Below are 18,594 nucleotides of genomic sequence, written 5' to 3'. Positions count from 1 at the left end.
TTGTACAGAAGGTTCCAAACACTGTTTTTCCACTGAAAGGGAAAAATTCGTTGACTCTGGTGCTCTTTTGTTGACATCAATTGCACACAGTCCAGAAGCAATAGATAATATTCACGTTTCCTGTAGTATGTAATGACTTAACACTCTGAGGAATAACACAATTACGACATCTGAAATAGAAAAGATAAAAATTATGTAACAACCCGCAAGAAAGTAGCTGCATTGTGCTTCGCTCTCGCGCTTACTCTTCCCCTAGCATGTTAGCTCTCTGTCTATGTAGGGCAATGTCTCCATATCATTTACCTCATTATAGGCAAACACATTATCAATTTAAGTTTGTTTTTTTAGGCTTAGTTATTTTTAGTTTTGTAGGTTGTAATGGAACAAGACATCAGGTCAGCCAGTGACAACAATCTAACCCTCCGAGCATCCCCGTTCTCAAACCGCAGCAGTGGACATTCCTTATAGACCTAGAGGCTGTTTTACCAGTTGCCACAAAGCTTACTAATAGACTCAAGATTTTTTAGCGACTTTCGGCCTCTTCACATGTAAACCAGTACAGTTATCTACCAGCACGGTCTGTGTTGCTCTTTTGTGTACAATGAACTTCCGTAACCAGTTTTTTGACTCAGAGGATTTTGGACTTGCTAACCCGTCGCATTTTGGCTGACAATCTCCTTAACTGTATTATGCCTCCTCTTTTCATCCCCACTGGCAACTCCAGTACCTGCACCACAGGGATTTAGTGATGTGGCGAACCCGACCTCAAAGGAACAGTGTTATAGAATTAAAGAACCCATTACCCATGTTCATTTTTAGCGCTGCCACATCCTGACTATGCTGCCTTCTCTATCCAGTAGCCCAGCTCTCGAGGATCTCCCTTTCCTTCCTGACTGTTCTGTCTGCTCAGGGACTGTCATTCCCACATACAAGTATGTGAGAGCCTATTCTGCGTTCTTCTCTTGCCCAGTCAATCTTCTGCCAGCCATCCTGAAGACTCCTGTAATGTTCCTACTAAGATTGAGTAACTCCTCAAATGATCTGTTGTTCACCACCATCACCCGGAAAAAAGGCTCCCATTCAGGTTAAGAACTCCGAGACATCTCTCCTTACCTGACTACTTGAAGCACTCTCATCTCAGTGGATTCGCTCGTATCTCCAGGTTTTCAAATAGTTATTAAAGTGCTATGAAAGTTCTCCTCTACCTTGGTGGGTTGCGCTTATTGCAGATTTGTACCTCAGTGATCTCCCACAGTTGATCAACTCCTCCTGTGTCTGATCAGGAGTTGGGAGTTTGGGGGGAACCCGCGCCCACCTCTACTCCGGGTTCCAACCCAGGGCCTATGGATTGCAGATGTCTATAGTGCTCTTGTAACAGCTGTGTGACAGCTACACCTCTGGGCTACTTCCCCGAGGCCTCTCGAGGCCTTCTTTATCCCTACACTGGACCTTCTCCTAGTTGTCTGATAACGCTTTGTCTTAGTCCTCCAGCAGACACCCTCCCATCTTAACTCCTTGTGTCTCTTGCTCCCAGCTCCTCACACACACTTCCTCTCCTCTGGCTCTTCCATCTGACGGAGAGAGCTCCTTTTAACCCAGTGCCCTGATTGACTGCTTGATTGCTACAGTGCTCTAATGCCTGTCGCCTAATTGTTCTAGCAAGTTCCTGACTACTCTAGTGCAGACCCCTGCTCTGGTCACTCTGAGAACAGAAACTCTACCACCCAGTGACCAGTATATTTGCCTCTACCGACTCCTGCACCCCATGGCCTGGGTCTGTCAACATACCTCCCTCCTGCTCACACACAAGGGGTTTAGGCGCTTGGGATGCCAGAAGTGCCACGAAAGCAATCTTTAGTCGTGACGCTTCCTGCTCTGTGTTGCACGAAACGAGCTTTGTGTTCTTCTCCTTGTTCCGCTGCATCCATTGCGAGCGGGCATGGTCGGTCACGGACCTCTTCGGCGCGAGCAAGCGAGTAGCACAACGTCCATGGCCCATTTTTGCAAGGCAATCCCTCATCCACCACTACATATTTTTGTTCCTCTCGGAGGAGTTTCCTACTGAGATACACAATTGGGTGTTCCTCCTCCCGACCATCTGTGTATAATGGCCCCAACCATACTTCCATGCATGTGTGCAGATAAATTCTTGGTGAAATCAGGAAGCTAGTCTTATCAGAGGGCAGTCTTCGTCTGTGATGCTTCCTCTGCTGCGTACACAGTACCACCTTACAGATCAGGTCACACAGGTCGGGGTCTGCCTTGTGGCAAAGTGGGGATAAACTCGTCGTAATACCACACTAAACCTAGGAATGCCGGACTTTTCTTGGGCCATTTTGGTGGCCTCCAACTTGTTCACTTGGTTTACCAGACCTTTTCCCACAATGCAGCCAAGATATTGGGCCTCCGTAAACCCTACAGCGCTTGGCAGTTTGTCTGTAAGGCCAAGCTTGCTAAGGTATCAAGACTGCCTCCCTTAGGTTTCGCCAGTCTGGGGTATGAATAACCATATCGTCCAAGTAGGCAGCAGCATAATGTTATGTGGGCATAATAGTGGTCCATGAGGCGCTCGAAGTAGCTGGGGCCCATGTAGTTCAAAAGGGGGACAGTATATTGAAAAGACCCTGTGTAGAGAACGCAGTTCTTTTCTCTTGCGTCTTCTGCCAAGGGAATCTGCCACACCCTATGTCAAGTCTGGTAGTCAAGTACCGGGCATTACCCAGACGGTCCATAGCTCATCTAGTGAGGCATGGGTACGCATGCGACTGGGATACTTCTATTTAGTCTCAGTGCGTTGCTGGTCGCCCTCAGGTTTGGGCACCAGCACGACTGGTGGACCATTTTTTATGATCCCCAACTCCAGCATTTTTTTACTTCTGCTTTATATTCCTCCCTTTTGGCCGCTGGCATCGATAGGCCCTCATGTTATTCTGGCCTAGGGTTCGTGACAACGCGGTGATATGGCTTGGTTTGTTCGACCTGGTTTTGTCGAAAACATCTTGGTTCCGAAAATCATCTCAGAACCTATTCTTCGGTTTCTGGTGTTTAAACTCGAGGAGCACTCTCACTCTGTTGACAGGCTGTTTCCTGGGTGGTAGTCATTTTCACTTATTGCATGCCTCTTGTGCATGCCAGGGTTTCAGAAGGTTGATGTGATAAATCTTTTTCTGTTTTCCTGCGACTTTGTTATTCCCACAGGCAATGGCCTGCCATTGGGCCAGAGCTTGTTTTTGGTACCAACACCATCGCCGATCCCCTGGTTGGACTGTCGGCTTTAGCCCTGGCGATTGTATAGGTTCTCTGCTCCTGGGCCTTTTCAAATGTTCCATACAATAGGGGTGAATGGGCTATCCGGATCTCGCCTCGTGATTTACCTTTCTATATTTCTTTTCCCTCTTGGTTCTCTTCCTCAATTCTCTTGGCGATTCTAGTATGCACGGGGTGACGTCCGATATAATAACTCGAAGGGGAAAACCCATGCTTGAGGCTGTAGGTACCTCCAGATGCAAACATAAGGTAGGGCAGTAGGGTGTCCCAGTACCTTCCTGTCCCGACTTACCACCTTCCTGTATCATAGCCTTGAGGGTTTCGATTAACCTTTCTACCAACCATCAGTGTGCAGATGGTACTGAACAGTTCTCAGGGTATGTATGGAGCAGTGTACAGAGGTCTTCATTGGCTTGACATAATGGGGTTCCTTGGTCTGTTAATATCTCCTTTTGGTAGCCCACTCGGCAAAGATCCCCCACCAACTGCTTTAGTTTTGTTTAGAGGCTGTGTTCCGCAGAGGACAACTTCTGGGTAGCGAGTAGCATAGTCCAAAACACAAGATTATATTTGTGCCCCGAGCATCTTCTCCAGGGGTCCACTAGGTCCATGGCTATTCGCTCAAAGGACCTCTATGATGGGAAGGGTACTAAAGGTGCCTCAGGTGGGGACGGGACTGTGCAGCTGACACTCGGGCAGGATAGCACAGTACTTCGCACTTCTTCATGTTACTCCGGCCCAGAAGAACCGTCGTAGGACTCCTGCCAGGGTCTTCTTCTACCCAAGTGCTCCCCAAATAGAGGACTATAGCAAGACTTAATACAGCGTTTTGGTGTTTTGAGGTACAAGATCTGCTGTACCTTCTGCCCCTGTACTGATGCACACTGCGGTATAAGAGTATCTTCTCTCATACTGATAGAGTGGTCCTGGTTCTGGTTCTCCCTTCCACGGGACCCATCTATTTCAGTCACCTCTTCCTAATGTTGTCGTACCTTGAGTCTTCGGCCTAGGTCTCGTGCCAAAATTTCCTTTGTGCTTCCGTGCTAATCTGCTCCAGATGTCAGGGGCCCAGTCTCTGTTGCCTCTACTGGTTCAGAACGTATAGGGTGGGGTTCAGACTCAGGAAGCTTCTCCTTATCTGCCTTTCTGAGTGTACCAGGTCCTCTGAATTCTGTCTTTTCTGGCTCTGAAGTTTCACGGCCCGTTGGATCATCTGTATCTCTTGTTAGCTGAAGATTTAAACATTCTACTCCATTTATTATTGTTCACCCGTAAGTAAGGAGCGGGGGGACCCCCTCTCACAATATTCTTTCTATGGAGGTCAGAGGGTCGCGCGCGGGTGTTAGCCCTCTCTGTGTGGTTGGCTACAGGTTTTAGAACAGGTTACATGGGCTTTCTAGCTTGCCCTTCGGTGTTTCCTTTTTTCTCGATTTTATCATGTCTCGGAAATGGTTATCTAATTATCTCTATTTCTGATTGGTTATTTACTAGATTCGTGTGTAGGATGAGGACCTCTGCTTAAGACCGTATCTTTCTAGCATGTTTGATTTCCATTGGCTCTGCACTGCTCAGGAATCGGATGCCCCTCTTTCTCAATCCTCCTACTGGAAATAAGTCGCTCACAAATGATGGTGCGAAGTCCCTAGCCCATGTCGCAGCAACCGTGCAGTACCTAATGGAGGTATGGACTACGATCTGCTGCGCATACCTCAAGACTGTGTTGTGGTATGCGGCATATAATATCTCTTTCTGTTTAACTTGGGCCCACATTGGCAGTGGATACACCCAGTTTTATGCAGTGTAGTAACCAACTGTTCCCGGGACGCATGTATTATTCCCGTCGCTTTAGCCCGCGCAGCTGAACTAGCACTTTCACAAGCTTCCCCGAGACAGGGTGATAGACCTCCGCAAAGGATTCTCCTACAGTTTAGCGCCTGTTTTCTGGCTACCCATTTAGCTTTATTGGCTTCTACTGCGTGAGAGCTCATGTTTACGATAAACTTATTGTGGGCTGTAATTGTGAAGACCTCCCTAATAAAGTCAGAATCGAGGTAGTTTGCTGTGAATTAGGGGAATGGCTCGTGATCTGCCAGTTCCCCCAGTTTTTATTTTACTGTATAGGTGTACCTCGCTCTTTGCACATTTTTATGGGACATTGGGATTGTAGATAATATGGAGTCAACTCTCACTCTCTGTTTGTCTAGCGACCCATGTTGTGTTCAGTATGGGTTAATCGCAGTATAGGCATTCCTTTTCGCGGCTTGGTTGTGGCAGTGCTCTCATCTGATACTTCCTGTTCTCTCTCTCCATGCTTTTCATTACTTTTTGTGGTTTATTGCGCTAGAGTCCTTTCTCGCCATTTCTTTTTTGTTCACCTCTTGGCTATAACTGTGTCGGCCCCAGTCTCTCAACTGTTCTGTGAGGATGTATTGCGTGCTTAGTTATACCAGGAGTTTAACTCTTCCTAACTGGTAGGTCAGCTCCGTCGTGTTTCCTTCGCCTTTCTCAGTGCACAATCTCATCATAGGCTGGGAGTTCTTTTGGCGATGTAGCCAGGTCGCAAGGGTCTGGGTGGTAGGTCCCTCATGTATACGGTTCGATGACCAGGAACTTAGATATCTTCTGACTCCGTTCTGTTCGCACCGATTTCGTGCGAGATGGGATGAGGTAATATCCTTGTTGAGGAACGACGTGGCTATGTTTTCTTTTATACCCTGAGTAACAATACTGGCTCAAGTAACTACCAACTGGCCTTGCTCCGACACATGTACTAGTCGCTATATCCCCAAGTATATTGCTAAATAGTTCGAATCTCTTTGTCGTTCGTGGGGTTAGTCTGCTGCTCTCAGTTCTGTTAGGCAGGTCCCTAGTAGGCCTTAGCTGTGGCCTGCGAATCAGAGAGGACTGATGAGCAAATGAGACTTGCTCAGTATCAACGCTACTGATCTCAAATATTACCAGCCTTTCTGATTCTTATGTCGACATTGGCCGTTGACCGTAAATGGCTAGTCAATCTTAGTCCTTAATATTGGTTAGGGAACGACTCTGCCTACTCACAATTCATGCTGCAAAATGTCGCAGTATCTTGTTTCGTGCAACCTTATATGTTGCTAGGTCACGAGATGAAGCTTGCTCGGCAACATAGCTCATTGTTCTTGCGTATCAGCTCGTGACGGCTTCTTTCCTGGATTACAGTATGGCTACTGCTCCACTCCTTTATGACTTCTCGGTGTTTTAGTGAGAAAGGTCATTCTTAGGAATTCCATACAGCAAGGCTGAATTTTAGTCTCTTGCTGCATCGAGCTACGACTCACATCGATCTGCTTGTGTGGGTAGCTGCTCGCACAGAATCTGTGGAGACTCGTAGCGCGGAGCATAGCCTTACCTGCTGGGCCGCTGTAGCTCTGTATCTAATGAGCTCAAACAAAATCGCCACTTAGTCTCTATCTTGGTGATGAAAAAATAACCGGATTTTCTCCTATTTTCTCTTTTGTTTTCTTAAGCAATCCCTCCTTATTCTGTACTGCGCTATGAATGAATTATTCGAATAGTCAGTTTGGAGATCCATCCTGCGCATCTCACAGTGTGGTGATCATTTGTTTTACGGCGCAGCATACATACGCTTGGGTGGGTCCTGCGCTTATTGTAATAGAATCTGAGCACAATACAGTGATCTCCCTTCACGAGCTCGGAATCAACTCGCTCCGTGTGGTGGGTGTGTTTAATGGCTAGGCATGAGAAGGAGGTTTGGGAGGGAAACCCAGGCCGCCCTCTTACTTCCGGAGTATTCACTGACAGTACGCAAGGAGGCCCTGATGTGTTTTTTAGCGAGTATCCATATTACGATCGGTTTCTATCAGGGAGAAAGCTTAACATCGGACTGAGAGAGGTGTAGCGAGCTTGTACGAGCTGCCTAGGAAATGGGAGCGACTACTTACGACCCAGAGGTCCATGCCTTCCGAGGTGGTGTATCTTTTTTAAGAGTTGTTCTATACACGATGGGGGCTTAAACCTTCGTAGTGTCATGATATTTATTGCTTTGTGGCTCCTATAGATACAGCGTCTGCACAGCACACCCTCTCAGTCTCAGCTCCTTGGTCTCTTCTCCAGCTCCTCACACACACATGTGCCTAATATCGCTCTTGGTCTCAGTTGTCGGAGACTATTGCTAGAGGATAAACGTATTATCAGGAAGTGAGCTCTGTGGGTATAGAGACCGGACAAAGGTATGCTCTTTCGTTGTTAGCTGCCGTTGATGGGGCAGCATTTTTCATTTTACCCATGCAAGTTGTGCATAGTGCAGACCTCGTCCTGCCTTTAAAGAGTCTAGGTATGATAGCGGATAGGTTCCTGACTACTATCTAGGTGGCAGACCTGCTCCTGGTCACTCAGGGACAGAAAATACTCACCCTTGTGACAGTTTATATTTGCCCTCTACCAGACTCCTGCACCCCACTGGGCCAGGGCTCTGTCCAAAAAGATATAAATAAGATTCATCAGATAAGGTAAATAAGGGCTTGGATTCAGAGGGAAAACCTAGGTTCGACTCTTCCGCTAAAGCTCTCACTAGCAAATCAGAACAACAAGGGTGCTATATCTTGCCAATCCTCAATTCCTTAGAAAGAAGTGGCTGCTGATGGCTTGAGTGGCAACGAAAAATCCTGTGTTCTTATTCTGAGAGACTGTACCAATCATTAGAAAAGCACGAGTACCTTGATGGGTCCCTAAGGGTAGTGTCTACTGCAGTTAACCATTTGCTGGCTGGCTTGTGTCAGCTGACTCTAGACTCGAGGCTGCTAAAAAATTGTGATGATAGACATATCACGGATCAAAAGGGACGGAAGACCATATTATACTCTTAGAAGAAAAGAGGGGATTGGAGAACTTGAGGCAAGCACCAGAGTCAGATTAAATATAGGCAGCCATGAGAGGTATTAAGGCATGTACGTTCACTGCAATGTAAGATCCAAAAAGGGATTATGGGATTCAAGTCCAGATGACCTGGGTGTGAGAATCCAGGGCTTGAACATCTACACTGATTGTAACAACGTTAAGAATTTTCAAACTGAGCTCAAGCCTAGGATTCTGGGGTCCCACACCCCATGCAACTCAAGTTGAAACAACATACAGACTTAAACATCACAGAATCATAGAAGATCCTAGTGCCCTCACAAAATGTGGCTGCTCTAGCGCTTTGAACCTGTTGCCAGCTGTGGGAAAACTTAAAATCACCTTGGGCCACTGATGGACTCATGTATCACAGTTTGCTTCGCTCAAGGAGATGAGCAACCTATAAACTGTAATACATAGTTATGCAAGGCCCTCGTGGGAACACAGATTGTGATGTTCATGTAGGTTTGCACTGGGAAAGTTATGATGACAGGGTTTTTTTGCACCATCGGAGGTCTACATTCATGGACAGGCTCGGACGAACTTATTCACCCAAAACGGACAGTGTCATAAATGGCAGTTACTACTCGTCAACAGTTATTTCTGGGGGGCCCCATGCATACCTCCTTTGCTTGGCTTATGAACCTTGTATCCGATTTAAGAGATTTGCCAAAAGACAATTTAATTACACTTTAGTGGGTGTAGAATGGGTTGTTTTGGCAGACTGACAATCCCGTCTAGGAGAAGTTTTAACAGAACCCATTTGGGATGCCACATCAACTTGGCTTGTTGCAAGGGCGAATGAGGTGAGTCATTTACCCTGAAATGGACTTATGACAGCGAGTAGTCACTGATATTGCTACGACTCAGCCAAGAAAGTGCACCACACTACAGCTAAGTGAGTGGATGACGCTGGGCAACCAGAGTCCAGGATTGCTTTTAACTCTCACTTTTATGGAGGTTGCAGGGCCAATGGCAGGGAGGAAAATAGTACCTTTAAATACTATCTGGTGGGGTGTAGGGATGGCTCATTTGATATTGGGAAGGGGGGGTTTCAGAGCTTGGGGGGGTGTAGAGGTTTATTGCCATGATACGGTACTGGTATCAGGCAGGAAATACATTAATCTTACTGAGTTTTCAGCCTTTTTAAGAGGGGAAGGTATTACAGTGTCGCCACTTATGTGCTAATATTCTATTTTTATTTTGACAATTATTGTAGTTCCCATCTGACTGGAGAGAGCTCCTTTTAAAACCCAGGTGCCCTGATTAGCCTGCCTTGATTGGCTACAGGTGTTCTAATCAGCCTGTCTGCCTTAATTGGTTCTAGCAAGTTCCTGACTACTCTAGTGCAGACCCTGCTCTGGTCACTCAGGGAACAGAAAACTACTCACCCTGTGACCAGTATATTTGCCCTCTACCAGACTCCTGCACCCCACTGGCCGGGGTCTGTCACAAAAGATATAAATAAGTTCATCAGTAAGGTAAATAAGGGCTGGAGATTCAGATGGGGAAAACCCAAGGGTTCTGACTCTTCCGCTAAAGCTCTCACTAAGAAAAATCAGAACAACAGGGTGCTTACTTTGCCAATCCTCAATTCCTTAGAAGAGACAGTGGCTGCTGAATGGCTTAGTGGCAACGAAAAAATCTGTTCTTATTCTGAGCTGTACCAAATCATTAAGGAAAAGCACAGTACCTTTGATTGGGTCCCTAAGGGTATGTCTAACTGCAGTTAACCATTTGTGGCTGGCTTGTGTCAGCTGACTCAGGCTCGCAGGACTGTAAAATTGTGGTGTAGACATTCGGGCTCGGGCTGGAGCCTTTCCCTCTTTGGGGGGACTTGGAGCTTGGGCAAGCCCAAGTCAGCTAACATAGGCAAGCCATAGGGTTTTAACTGCTACGTCTACACTGCAATGTAAGTCCAGGATTATGGGATTCAAGTCAGATGACGCTGGGTTGGAGAATCCAGGGCTTGAACATCTACACTGATTGTTAACCATACGTTAAGAATTTTCAAACCTGAGCTCAAGCCTAGGATTCTGGGGTCCACACTACAGCATGCAGACTCAAGTGAAACCAATCATATCCCAGACTTAAAATCACAGAATCATAGAAGATTCCTAGTGCCCTCCCAAAATGTGGCTGCTCTAGCCTTTGACCTTGGTGCACTGTGGGAAAACTAAACTGCACCTGGGCCACTGATGGACTCATGTACTCACAGTTTGCTCTCCTCAAGGAGCATGAGCAGCCTATAAACTGTAATACTCTATAGTTATGCAGGCCCTCGTGGAACACAGATTTATGAATGTCAATGTAGGTTGCACTGGGAAAGTTCATGATGACAGGGTTTTTTTGCCAATCGGAGGTCTACATTCATGGACAGGCTCGGACACTATTTCCACCAAACGACAGTGTCATAAATGGAGTTACTACTCTCACAGTTATTCTGGGGGGCCCTGCATACCCTCCTTTGCTTTGGCTTATGAACCTGTATCCAGATTTAAGAGATTCTGCCAAAAGACAATTTAATTACACTCTTAGTGGGTGTAGAATGGTTGTTTTTGGCAGACTGAAATCCCGTCGGAGAAGTTTACAGACCCATTTGGATGCCACATCACTGTGGCTTGTTGAAGGCATAGGTGAGTCATTTACCCCTGAATGGACTTATGACAGCGAGTAGTCACTGAATTGCTACACTCAGCCAGAAAGTGCACCCACTACAGCTAGAGCTGGATGCACCTGGGCAACAGAAGTCCAGGATGCTTTGTACTCTCACTTTTATGGAGGTGCATGGGCCAATGGCAGAGGGAAAATAGTACCTTTATGAATACTCCTGGTGGGGGGGTAGGGATGGGGCTCATTGATTTGGGAAGGGGGGGTTTCAGAGCTTGGGGAGGTGTAAGAGGTTTATTGCCATGCAATGTATTTATGCATGACATAACCACTTGTGAAATGGTGGGAGAGGGGTTCACAGTATGGATTGGTGTAAGGAAGTGATTATAGAATCACAGAATATCAGAGTTGGAAGGGACCTCAGGAGGTTATCTAGACCAACTCCCTGGCTCAAAGCAGGACCAATCCCCAACTAAATCATCCCAGCCAGGGCTTTGTCAAAACCTCTAAGGAAGGAGATTCTACCACCTCCCTAGATAACCCATTCCAGTGCTTCACCACCCTCCTAGTGAAAAAGCTTTTCCTAATATCCAACCTAAACCTCCCCCATTGCAACTTGAGACTATTACTGCTTGCTCTGTCCTGTGGTACCAGCCCAAGATCAATAACTGTTCTGACCGCTCACAAACATGGTAGTCAGGTTTCTCAAGGGCCTACAGAGGATATACCTCTAGGTCAGGAATCCCAACCCTTCATGGGACCTAAACCTGGCCCAGTCAAAGCTTATGGGAGCCCTGTTCAAACTACTGGCAACCTGCTTGCTACTTACATCTCTCTTGGAAAGTAGCCTTCCTGATGACCATCACGGCCGGACAAGTTTCAGAGATCCGAGCTCTCACTTTAGAACCACCATACATGGTCTTTTTCAAAGACAAGGTCCAGCAGTGACGGTTAAAGTATAAAACAGATTTATTAACTAAAGAAATATAGATTTAAGTGATTATAAGTGATAGGCATAAAAGGTCAGAGATAGTTACCACAGAATATAAGAAATAAGTGCACAATCTAAATCTTAAACCTTATTACAGTATTTAGATCAAGCAATTTTCTCACCCACTGGATGTTACAGTTCTTAATACACAGACCTCTCCCTCAACCACTCTTCTCAGTTGAAGTTGTCATCTTGTCAGTGTTCTTGTTGCTTCCAGCATAGGTGGGGGAGGAGAAAGGCAAAAGCATGATGCCATTGTCTCTATTTTATATCTTTAGTCCATGTGCCTAGAAGACACTTGCCCAGAGTCACTGGGTTGAGCAAGCCCCCTGGCGTAATCTTGTGCTACTGAGTATGGGGTTGAGCAGTCCCCATTGTGTGGTGCTTGCACAACTGTCATTGAATTGTAAATCCCTTGATTACAAATCCCCTGCTGATTAATGGTTGTTGAATGCCCTCCTCGGGGGGGGGATCACCTCCTTCATATGTCACTAGCAAACATACAGCATATTTCAGTAACCATCAAACAACAAAATCTCAAAAATTCATACACAGTAATGATATACATAATTGGAGAGAACAATAAGTTTCAGCAGATTATGACCTTTCATATGGTATCTTACATGGCATGCTTTCTATGGAATATCACAACCATATATGAACGATGAATATGGAGGTTCAGGATGCTATTTTGAGGTACAGTGTGTCACATACGGACAGGAGTATTTAGTGAAAGCATGAACTGAACTCAGAGCTTTACCCATGCAGGCTTCTCCTCTCACAACCCAGGAAATGGCCATGGTCCTGACATAAATGAGATTAGGCAGAGGAGGTTGCTGGACCCAGGAAAACCAGATGCAAAAATCAATAGGAAAGGACAGGCAAGGAGGCTTTAAGCCCCTCGCAGAGACCATTGAAGAGGATGATGTAGTAAAGGCACTACAAGCTGACAGTGTTTGTCTAAACACCCTACCCTGATAGCAGATTCTGCTGGCAAAGTGGGTTCTACTGCCTCACTAAGACAGGTGACTATTACCCCATCTACATCAAGGAACTGCAAGTGGTTGTGCAAGCACCACAGAATGAGGATTGCTCAACTCTGTGACTCAGCAAGGCACACCAGGACATGTTTGGGCTAGTGTCTTCTAGACACATGGACTAAGGATATAAAATAGGGGACAGTGGCATCATGCTTTTGCCTTTCTCCTCCCCCACCTATGCCGGAGCAACAAGAACGCTGAGAAGATGACAACTTCAACAGAGGAGACTGGTCCAGGCCTGTGAATTAAGAACTGTAACCTACCTGCAACATCCAGTGAGATGAGAAAAGTTGTTTGATTCAAATCTTGCTCAGTCTGAAAGTTTAGGATTTAGAATGCATGTTTACTTTTTCTTTCTTAGGTAACTATCTCTGACCTTTACTCCTACCAATTATAATCACTTAAAATCTACCTTTCTATAATTAATACATTTATTTTAATATTTTATCCTTACCAGTGAGTTTGTCTAAAGTGCTTGGGGAATCTGCTTAGATTAAAATGCTGGTGCAAATGTCCACTTTCCTTTGATGAAGCATCAAACTAATTCATTCTGAGGGAATTCTGTGCCAAAAAATTAAAAATTCTGCACAAAATATTTTAAAATTCTGCAAATTTTGTCAATAAAGAAATGTGGAGGCTCCAGTATGGCAGTGGGGAGCACAGGCCACTGGCAACACAGATGTGGGAGATCACCCTGCAGCCTCCCACCCCCACTCCACCAAGGGAAAAATTCGGCAGTGAAGCTGCATTCAACCTTGACACAGAACAAAAGTTGGGGCTTGTCCCAGAAACACCCTCCTCTCCACAGCAGGTGCACCAAGTTAGTGAGCAAGAGGAACAAAATCTAACACACATAACCAGCCCTGGCCCCCGATCCAAGTTTGGGGCAAGCAGGCTCAGCCTGGCAGGATCCAAGTGTAGAGGGGTTAGTATGGAGGGATCCAGATGTGAGATGAGACAGTTCTGTGTGGGGCAATCTGGATGCAGGACAGCTGGGTGTGGGATTCCGGTGTGGGGAGATCTGGATGAGCAGGAGCTCGTTGCAGGGGGTTCTGCAGAGAGGTCCAAGTGAAGGTAGTTGAGGCTCAGCAGGGAGGGGTCTGGGTGTTGGGGGATGGGGCCTGGCTGGGCTAGGAGGCGGGGGTATGGGTGTGTGGAGCTCTACAGGGGAATCTTGGTGCTGGGGGAGTGGGGCTTGGTAGGGTGGAGGTTTGGGGGCAGCTGATTGGAGCTCACTGGGGTGAGGGTCAGCGTGCAGGGGGCTCTTTGGGGTGGTCCAAGTGCAGGGGGGACTCATAAGAGTCAGGGTTCAAGTGCAGGGGGGGCTCAGCAGGGAGAGGTCTGAGTGCAGGGCTGAGGGTCTGGGTCCAGGGAGAGGGGCCCAAGGGGCGTCCGGATGTGGAAGAGTGGGCTCGGTGGGGGGGGGTTCAGTGGAGGTTTGGAGGGGGCCTGAGGCTCAGCAAGGAAGCCCAGGTGTGGAGGGAGGGGGCGCTCTGGATGCACAGAGCTTGGATGGACAGGGGAGCAGCTCCCTGTACAATGACTCCCTCCCTCCGTGTCTGAGGAGCGATGGGGGCAGGAAACAGGGGAATGATAGGTGCAGAGCTTCCTGCATTGGAGGACGTTTCTGGAGGTGGGTTGACCCAGCCTCAGCTGCTCCTTGCAGAGTGTGACAGGGTGCTGATCAGGAAAGGCTAAGCAAGCCCCCTCACTCCAGCTTCAATTAAAGGAGGTGAATTGGAGCTGACTAGAGGAACCTGAGCCTGACTGGCAGAGGCAGAACAGCTGCTAGCCTGGGGCTGTATACAAGCTCAGAGGAAGGAAGAAAGGGTGGAGAAGCCAGAGAGTGGAAGGAGAAGGGTAGCTCTCCCCTCCTGGCTGCAAGAAAGAGAAGCCTCTAAGGCTGGAACCCGTAGTGATATGTGATGAGAAGTGGTGGGTTTGCACCGTGTAAACAAACTGCACCAGTGACTGCTCAGTCAGAAGGTCTCTGAGTGATTTTTGGAGCAGAGCAGAAACAGGACCAAGGGGGGCCCTGCTATGCCCTGTTACATGGGGGAACAGAAAGTCCTCTCCTCCCCCTCCGTCAGCCCAGCAGGACTAGCAGCCAAGCCCGGCACAGGGTAGGAGTCATCCCCAGCCCTGCAACCCCCTGGGTGATTTACCTCTCCAATGACTGCTCTGGGCACCAAAAATGACACACCTACGCTGCTGAGGAGGGATGTGTGACTGCTCTTGCGGCTTTCCTTTGCTTCCCCATTATTTTCTGCAGCAAAGCAAAGAAATCTGCGTGGGACATGAATTGTGCACACGCACAGTGGTGCTGAATTCTCCAGGAGTAGCTAATTAAGGAGCTTGCATTGTTCAAGTTAAAGTCTTGAGCAGTGTAAGACTGGACAGACTGCCTTGTGTTTCCCTCTGTATTAGTTCATGTGTGCCTTAGAGAGCATTCGTGCAACTTAGCTGGGTATCTCTGTATCCTGATGGCTGAGTGATGATAGCACCTGGCGTGGTTTGCTACTTGTCACTAGCAAAGCATTGTGAGAGACTGTCCAGGCTGGAGAGTTAAGGGGCACGGCTGTCCCACAATTCCAGGTCGTACCCTAGAGATCCCATCACAATAGGACCCTAGTAAAAAACATACCCGCTCAATAATGATTTCCCATTTGAGACCTGACAGTTAACCAGTCTTTAATCCATTTAATATCTGCTATGTTCAGTTTATATTGTTCTAATTTTTTAATCAAAATGTCATGTGCTACAAAGTTAAATGCTTTACAGAAGTCTAAGTTATCTGGACCCCTAATTTAAAAATGTTGAACTTTGAGAAATACTATTGAACATCCTTAGTTATTGTTCAGATAGGAAGTATTTCTTCATCAGTAGCAGCCTTTTCACCAAATTCAGAGCAGAAAAGTTTTGGACACTTCTGCCTTTTCTGCATTATTATTAGGATTGGAAGGATTAAATATGTAGTAGTAAATGTCGGCAAATGTCAATTTCACTGTACAAACACAATCTTACAAAGAAATATTTCCATCAATAATAATCAAAATTTACAGATGGGAAAAGTTAGAAAAACGCTGCTTGAGAATTTCATTAGAGTTTGATTTAAGGATATTTACTTTCTATATTTAGATATGCAATGTTGACAATTCGTGTTTTAGCTGTTATAAAGGTTTAATTTTTTGAATCTCAACATCTACTGTTATCAAATAATTACTGTCCGACATGGCCCCTAATTTCCCACAACTGAGAAAATGTAAATCAATACAAATAAATTTTAAAATGTTTAAAACTCATAATTTTGTGCAACTGTGAACATTAAAAAAAATTTAGATGCTTAAAAATAAACTAATTATCTGTCAATTATTTAAAAAAATTAATTTTGCCAAGGCTAATTATTATTGACAATTCCTAACCTAATTTCCATCTACTAAAGAACCAATACCATTATGAGGCTTCCTTTTGTTCCTACTATACTTTACAAACTCTTTATTGTCCTTAATGCTGATGGCCTTGTGTCCTTTTGCTTTCCTTATCAATTTTCTACAGTTCCTAGTTTTTTATTTATATTTATTGTTATCAATTTCCCCTTGTGTGTGCATCTTCTTTAATTTCCTGTCTAAACCAGGCTGTTTTTTAACTAGTGTAGCTGGTAGCATTGAGAGGATATACAAAAATGTTCTAAAACAATTCCCAATTATCATTCACATTTTTCAGTTTAAATCCTCTCCCCTAACTGATTTGGCTCATGATTGTTTTCACCTTTGTGAAACTGGCCCTTTTAAAGCACCAACTGTATATTACTGTTTGCCAGAAGCTGGGAATGGGCAACAGGCGATAAATCACTTGATGTTTACCTGTTCTGTTCATTCTCTCTGAAGCACCTGGCATTGGCCACTGTCGGAAGCCAGTATACTGGGCTAGATGGATCTTTGTTCTGACCCAGTATGGCCATTCTTATGATCTGATGGTTTGCACTTTGTACTTAACAAATATAAGCAATACTAACTTTCTCTCATCCTTTGTATGTTTTATTTGTTTAGACTGCAAGTTCTGTGTGGCAAGAAATAGTTGTTACTATGTGTATGTACAACACCCAGCACAATGGGGCCTCAGTCTCCACTGAACCATGTAGGAGCTTCCTGCAGTAACAAATGAGGGCTGCCAAAGCCAGGATTTAGAAGGCACTGGGGATTTCACTGAAGACTGACCTGACCAAGTGAGCAGAAGGACAGTCCATGCAACCAGTGGATGATAAGGGTAAGAAGCAAGTTTTCTCTTTTCTGCAGTTCTAAGGGATGGCAGGGTTGAGAGTAGGCCTTGAAATTCTATAAAGTACCCCCTATCTCAGTGATGGAGAGAACAGAAAAGTCCAAGGTGACTCTGGACCACTGATTCAGGAACAGGGAAGTGGTCCATCCCAGCACTGTGGAGACTGAGAAGGGGGAGAGAGTCAGGCAGGACTCAGTCTGGCCTTGGTTTGGAGGCCAGATTCCTGAAAGGGCTACTGGTGGGACCTTCATGGATTGGCCCAGTAGCTGGCTGGGGATTTCTTGACAGAAAAGTGGGATCTACTACCACAGAATCCAAGATGTCAACAACAGCCTGGTTCCCCTGAGGGAAAGTACCAAGAACCTCGATTTAAAAGTACTGGTTGGCTCCCCAGGACGGGACTGATGAGAAACCATTGCTGAGCTGACCTTGGGCTGAAAAATCCAGAGATCCTGGAACTTGAGGTCTTAGCTTGTGTTTTAGTAAATTTTAAGGAAAGATGAAGCTGTACCCAGAGCAGCATGTCCCAAGTCCACTGTTTTTTAAATGAAAAGGTGTACCAGGACGAGGTCTGTCAGATGTATGAGGAGTCTCTCATTATGTAAATAGCTGCAAAAAGATCCTTGGAGATAATGAAAGCAGGGAAACCTCAGAGCACGAGCTCACATAGGGAGCTCTCTGAAGAAAGAAAGGGAGACCTTGAACCTTCAGAGGGGAGAGCAGAAAGACTTCAGATTGAGGCAGTGACCCCAGAAAGAAGGTGCTCTCTCTCAGAAAAGAGGGAGTGCCTTAAGGCAGTGGGGGGGGGGGGGGAGGTTGTACTTCCTCTTTCTTTCTGCTGTCCAGAACTCAATATAGCAGAAGAGCTCCAAAACATTTCACACACCCTGGTCACTAGCAGGGTCCCACTAAGCCACCAAACGACTAGTGGGAGCCCAGCACTCAAGGCACCTTGCAGTTTGTGCTTAGTTCTATATCCTGTTACTGAGGCCTAAGAGGGCCTGGACATTTCATCTTCACCAAGACACAGAGAGAGAGTGAGGAGACAGAGTGCTTGAAAGGGGTGGGGCTGAGCAACAAATTTCATACTCCTTTGCTGTGTGACTGACACCAGAAGGGAAGGACCACCTGCCATAAAATACCTCTAAAACCCACTAGTTCTGCTCCCTCACTCAGCATTTCATCTGCCTTATAAACAAGCAGCTCCAGAATTTCCAGTTAGGCCCCTACCAATAGTAACAAGTGCCACCAAGGCATAAGACTGAACATACTGTTCCCCCTTTTATCCTGTCAGGGATGCCCCCAGAAAAATTCTGGTTCTGTTCAGTGAGTTTTCAACAGCATCACATGCTCTTGTTGCCTCTTAGCATGGCAAGGAACGTTCCTTTCCCTCACTTCAGGGAATTTCACCTGTCCCCAAGCATTACACTGGGAATATACAGCCCATCACAGGCATATTGTCAGATAGCAGCTTTTTTTTTTTTTTAACATATTTATCTATTTGAACAAGGTATTGAT

At 46.0% G+C, this 18,594-nt stretch overlaps 1 protein-coding gene across 1 annotated transcript in view; it reads right to left on the bottom strand.

Annotated features, from left to right (window-relative positions):
* LZTR1 (leucine zipper like post translational regulator 1) overlaps positions 1 to 18,594 on the bottom strand; it is a 258,107-nt gene that overhangs the window by 172,955 nt on the left and 66,558 nt on the right. The window lies entirely within an intron of this gene.

This window comes from Chelonoidis abingdonii, chromosome 4, assembly GCF_003597395.2.
Source record: "Chelonoidis abingdonii isolate Lonesome George chromosome 4, CheloAbing_2.0, whole genome shotgun sequence".
Classification (NCBI taxonomy): Eukaryota; Metazoa; Chordata; order Testudines; family Testudinidae; genus Chelonoidis; species Chelonoidis abingdonii.
The sequence above is the reverse complement of the archived record's forward strand: the minus strand, read 5'-3'. Positions and strand labels throughout refer to the sequence as shown.